At 44.5% G+C, this 6000-nt stretch overlaps 1 long non-coding RNA gene across 1 annotated transcript; it reads left to right on the plus strand.

The window, feature by feature from the left end:
* The first annotated feature begins 740 nt into the window (after window positions 1-740).
* On the plus strand, window positions 741-2055 carry LOC137147649 (uncharacterized). The gene is made up of 2 exons (XR_010918283.1): window positions 741-953; window positions 1601-2055. It is a non-coding gene; the product is annotated as an uncharacterized lncRNA (long non-coding RNA).
* Window positions 2056-6000: the final 3945 nt, after the last annotated feature.

The raw sequence follows: 6000 nt of genomic DNA on the forward strand, positions 1-6000 counted from the left end.
TTGCCGCCAGAGGGTGCAACGCCGCGAGATTTCGCGGCATCGCGCTCTGCCACGAGATCTGTGTACTCTGGTGGCAGCACATGGAGCGCTGTGTGCACGAGACCAGCACTCCAAAAGTGCCTAGCATTTCGATTTATGGTATGTGTGGCCCACTTGAAGTACATTTAATTCAAATCTGGCCCGCCATAGCAAATGAGTTTGACACCCCTGCCCTAGAGTCTCAGGGCCTGATTCTCCTCTTGCACTGGGTATTACATGGTGTAACACCACCGAATTCAGTGTGGTTACTCAATTTACACTAGTGTAAGTGAAAGGAGATTCAGGCTCTTATATTCGACAATAAATCATGGCTTACAAAAATGTGACAATTTTAAGTCTTACGCTTCAAGCCTTTCTTACAAAGAAAACTTTGTGCACTGCAAGCATTTACAGTATGAGTTTCAATGCAGACTGTCCTGCAACTCCCCTTCCCAGTCAGCTCAGCAGGGCACAGAAGAACTAAGGCGTTTTAAGGTAAAATCGCTCATTCTAAGGTATGTCACGAGGCGCAGAGCTGAATGTGTGCATTGTTTATTTAGTTAGCTACTGTATATTTTAAGTACATTTGCCTGAAAGTGCCTTAATCCTCCTGTGCCCTGTTGATCTGGCTGGCCTTGTGATCTGGCTGACTCAGTGATATGGGAATATTCAGTCCTGTATGTAAATGGTACATATTACCAAATTTGTGAGATATGGATTGATCCTTCCACATCTTTTGATCCTTTCTCTACAGCTGAGAATCTGGTTTCATGCAGATCCTGTTAGAAATGCCAGAATGAGAGATACCAGCAGCAGAATTGGTGAGGCCATTTTGGAGTCCATTGCAGTCAATGGAAGTCTTTTCTTTGATTTTAGAGGACCTTGGATCAGGCTTGTAAAAAGAGAGTGGTGTAGAGAGCTGCCTAAAGAATAAAGTAAGTTCTCTGAATGAGTCCCCGGATGACTGTTTCTACAGCTGTGTGAATTTTTTTTAATCTACTGTTGCCACGAGGAACCTGTCAAATACCTCTAAATTAAGGAGATTACAGAAGTTTGCTGACTAGTGTATTTCACTGTCTCGTGAACAGTCAGTCACTTTCCTGTTACTTGTGGTTTTTCACACAGAAACAGGGGAGAGAAAAACATTTAAAGACAGCAAAATATCTCTGTAAAGTCATCAAAATCAGCAGTGGGATTACTCAGGGGTGGGCAGGTGCAGTATCTGAAACTCCTTTAAACTAACTTTTTTTTTTAAATGACCAGATTTCAAGTGGACAGTGCAATGCCTTATAGAAAACACAATTTTTTTACAGTTTTCTTACCATATAAACGTATCCTCATTTTTAATAGCTTCCTTAAAATAGAAGTTAGTATGGAAGCTTCACTGTACCGAGACACAATAGTTTGTTGTTTTTCTAGACTGTGAGAAACAGGGATACATAGGGGTAACAGAAGTAGTTCAGATAGCCACGTGCTTCAGATGTATACAAGAGATCATGGTTGATGCTTGATCTGCATTTGTATATTTTGATGTGGAGACATAAAATGCTAAATTAAATCTCTCCCTCATTGTCCCTGGTAGGTTGCTGGATGTGAAGTTGATCACCACGAGGTTTTCAAAGCACTGTACAGCACTCTGGTTACAGCAGGAAAATATTACCCATAATGGGAGCATTTCAGATCTCTGGATTTTGGGTATGCGTAAATCCATTCACTCTGTTTTTTGATGGCCTTTTGCAAAGCACTGAGGCATTCAGACAGATGCTCTAAAAACCGTAAAAGAAAGGCCAGGACATGTTAATCCTTGTTGTGTTATATATCTGTCTGTCTGAGACAATTCAGTCCTATAGCATGTGTTCCGTCCCAATGATTTGCTAATCTAAAGCACGTTAATCCAAATGAAATGGAGTTTGGAAATTTGATTGTGTCTTGTAAACTGTAACTATAACAGTGACAAAGCTTTTGCATATTGTCACACCCTCACTCCAGGATGCAATAAAGCTACATATAAGAACTTCTTCATTTGTGACCTCCCTAGCGCTTGTTGGAATAAGTCTGTCATCTTTCTGAGAATTGGGCCTAGGGGTTCTCCAGAACTTTTACAGAGTCTTAACCTGCCCTACCGCTCATAAAAAGATGGTGGCCATCAAGTAAAGGCTTCTGGAGGAAATCACTGTGCTGTTTGAAACATCACAAAAGGCCTTGACACAAATCACAATGAACTAAGGCCTGGTTGTCAAAAGCACCCTGCAAAATGTTTTCCCTTTTGGACCTTTCCAGGTGGTGGTTGTTGGGAAGTGTGATGGGGTGCCTACCCGACACTGGTACAAGAAGGGTTAACGAGCTAGCGCTCTCAGTGAAGTACCTGGCTGCACCTGGTGGATTGGACAGCCCCAATTACTGATGAATCCCAGATGGGAAAGGAGTTGGGGTTATTAAAAAGAAAGGAAGTTTGTGGTACAAAGGAGGGAGCTTCACAGTCTCTCTGGGATCAGAGAGTGGACAGTGCCATGGAGGTGGTCTACTGAGGACCAAAAGAGGGAAGCAAAGTCAAGCCTGAGGAGGGCAGAAGGAGGTTACGTTTATACTGTCGTTCTGGAATGTATTGGGGGACTCTAGGAGAGAGCCCTGTGAATCCAAGCCCCAGCAAGACAGGTAAACTGGGAGAGACCCGCTTACAGGCTTGATAGGAAGACGTTTTGGGAGATAGCAGCAAGGAGTTTGAGGGATTGAACCTTGACTGTCTGTGTTAGGGTCCCTGGACTGGAACCCAGTCTAGAGGGTGAGCCTGGGTTCACCTATAAGCCACTGGTGGGGTGGCATAAGCCCCTGAGAAGGGGATGGATGACAGGAAGTCCTGAGGAAGGGGCATATGACCCACTGGGCTGAGGACAAGGACCGTGGGCTGGATGAAGGGATTGGACACTTATTATCTGTTGGACTTCTTCTTATCCTGAAAGGGGTGGAACTGAAGGCTAGTGTATACTTAAAACTTACAGCGGCACAGATGTATCAATTCAGCTGTGCAGCTGTAAGAGCGCTTGTGTAGCTGTGTTATGTTGACAGGAGAGAACTCTCCCGCCGACATAATAAAACCACCTAAACAAGTGGCGTTAGCTATGGCGTTGGGAGAGCGTCTCCTGCCGACATAGCGCTGTCCACACTAGCGCTTATGCTGACCAAACTTATGTTGCTCAGGGCTGTGTTTTTTTCCTGAGCGACAAAAGTTTTGCCGGCCTAAGTGCTAGTGTAGACCAGGCTAAAACATGACTTGGCTGAATTGGAAGAAGAAGGCTGGAAGAGAGACCATGGCAGAGCTGGAGCGGCTGTTGGCAGGGGGTGCCAAATGGAAAAAGAGCCTGTTATGCAATATACCCAGCCAAGAAAGGGTGTACCAGCAGCAGGAGAATTCTTTGATGACATTCTTTAGAGGTCAAGAGCTATGACCATGACTCTCAAAAGTAAGTAAGCCTAGTTTGCGATGTTTTAAAGGGACCTTTCTTTCAGAGGGTTTCCTCACTTTCTGAAAATCAGGCCCCTTTAAGGTGTCTCAAGTTTGGTTACCAAAAAGTGAGGCAGCCAGAATCACTCATTGCTTTTGAAAATCTTGGCCTTTATTTCTAAATGGTTATTAATAATCTGGCCCCTGTTTGGCTAGTCCTAATTTCCACAACTCAGACTCTACTCTCCTGGCAATGGCTTTATATGGTATCAATAGGCCAGTTCAGGTGACTTGAGCATAGAATATCTGATGTGCAGTGGCTGTATCAAATTCCAGTAGATGCCATCCTTTTGACATTTGTCCCAACCATTGGATTGTGGTATCACTGGGCAAACCCGGTAGAAAGATGAAACCAGTTCAGCAGCAGTAAAGTGCTGGACTAGTCAGCAATAATGGAAAACCATAGAAACTCTTCAATCTGCGTGCCCTTCTGCCCCACCACCAGAGAGGGCATGTACCACTGACCGCTGCACAACATTTTTGAGGGATCCCATGTTAAAATGGTGATAGCAAATCACTGTCCTGAAATCTCTTTGGATAGATCTACACTGCAGCTGGGAGTGAGCTGCCCAGCCTGGGTAGACAGACTCATGCTAGCGGGACTCAAGCTGGTGTGCTACAAATAGTGGGGTGAACATTGTGGCTTGTGTGCTGAAGCCCACCCACCACCTAGTCTTGAGGGCCTAAGCGACAGCCTGAGCTGCGATATCCACACTGCTATTTTTAGTATGCTAGCTTGAGTCCCTCTTGCACAAGTCTGTCTACCTGGGCAAGGAGGCTCGCTCCCATCTGCAGTGTGGACATACTCATAGGGGCTGCATGACTCTTCAGGGCCCCAAAGGGGTCCTACATGGTCATCATACCCTTGTGCCCTAATTTCCTTAATAAAGGGATAGAGCATTGGCCTAGACAGGCTCCGGGAGCAGCTAGGCCTCAGGAGAGTTTCCAAGGAGCTGAGAGGGGAAAGGTGGTTCCCTTTGGAGCCCAGGTAGCTGTGTTTTATTACTAATGAGGAGGCCTACTTACAGAGGGCAACCTCCTAGGCAAAGAAAGCAGCTTTCCATTTCTTCAGGGGTGTGGGGAATGTCAGTGGGTAGATCCTGGAAAGCCAGCTTAGGTGCTTCAACGGCATTTCTTTATTTGTTCTGTGTATTTTGGTTTATCTGAGAAGCCATCCGAGAGGCAGCAATGGAGCTTCTCCGGTAAGTAAATGATGACTTTTTAAGAAGGAATGTTTTTTTTTTTTTTTTTTTTTTTTTGGTTCTAAATAAGTCCCTGCTGACTTTTGATAGAGGTTTGGAACTGGGGCCTGGCCAGAGGCTGGTGTAACAAACATATAGAAACAAAAAGCTAACAGATCTGTTAAGGAAATGTGGTTTAATGGTTAGAGCATCAACAGGGGATCAGCGCTACTGAGTTCTGTTCCGTGATGTGTGAGATTTGACTTAAGTCAGACCTTTGTTTCTAGAAGCATTCAGTCATTCTAGACATACAAGTTGCCAACTCTCATAATTGTATCACAAGTTTTTGTGATATTTGGTGTTTTACTTAAAGCTCCAGTTCGTGGAATCATGGGATTCTGTGAACATCTCTTTTGCTTTTTTGGCAATGAAAGTTTCTAGCCCTCATGGCTCTGGAGAAAAGCTTGAAATATGATCCGTAGAAGCTGAAAAACAAGACACATAAAAATAACCCAACATTTATTTTTAAAATCTCATTACTCTTAAGCCAATTTCATGATACTTTGGGGCCTGACTCATTATTTTTGCATGCTTGCGGCTGGTTACTGCATGTCAGTTTTTGGAACCTCGACTTGACATACCTGATAGTTCAGAGGTTCTGAGCGCCCACAACTCCTATTTACTTCAGTGGGCAGTGGGCGCTGTGTGTGGTTGGCCCCTCTGAAAATCAGGTCCTAGTGTCTCAAGCTGAGAAACCAAAGTTGGAGGTCACTTTTGAAAATGTATTCCTTGCTCCTCTTTCAGAATAGAAGGGCTGCCCTAGGGCCACAGCAGAGGGTTACATTCAAACAACTGCAAAGCTCCGTTCTATTACAAAACTTCTCTGTAAGGAGAGCGTGACTCATCCAAGCATTTACAGTTCTCTAAGGTTCATATTCTGAACTTTGGTCTCCTAGTCTTGTGAAAACAGTTCCAAAGTCTTACAGAGGAGCTGATTTCTGTGCTGGCGCAGAGTTGGTACATGGACTAAGTGGGGAGGCAATATGCTTCTGCTAACTTTGGAAGGGCTAGTTTGCCCCCAATGCAGTCAGGATGCTCCACAGTACTGTACAGCAGTGGAGAATGGTTGGAGTGTAAGCAATTGCCTGATGTGGCCTGGAATGCATTCTGCATTAAGGTCTATGTAGGTGAAAAGGGGCCTTAGGGAAGAAATTAATTCCCGCCCTGCCCTTAAGTGGGGGTATGTAGTGTCCATATTATCTTCACAGCATCGCCATGGAGGCAGAGAGAATTAAATAA

Source organism: Emydura macquarii, unplaced genomic scaffold (assembly GCF_026122565.2).
Source record: "Emydura macquarii macquarii isolate MOO-44397 ecotype Brisbane River unplaced genomic scaffold, CSIRO-AGI_Emac_v2 contig_561, whole genome shotgun sequence".
Classification (NCBI taxonomy): Eukaryota; Metazoa; Chordata; order Testudines; family Chelidae; genus Emydura; species Emydura macquarii.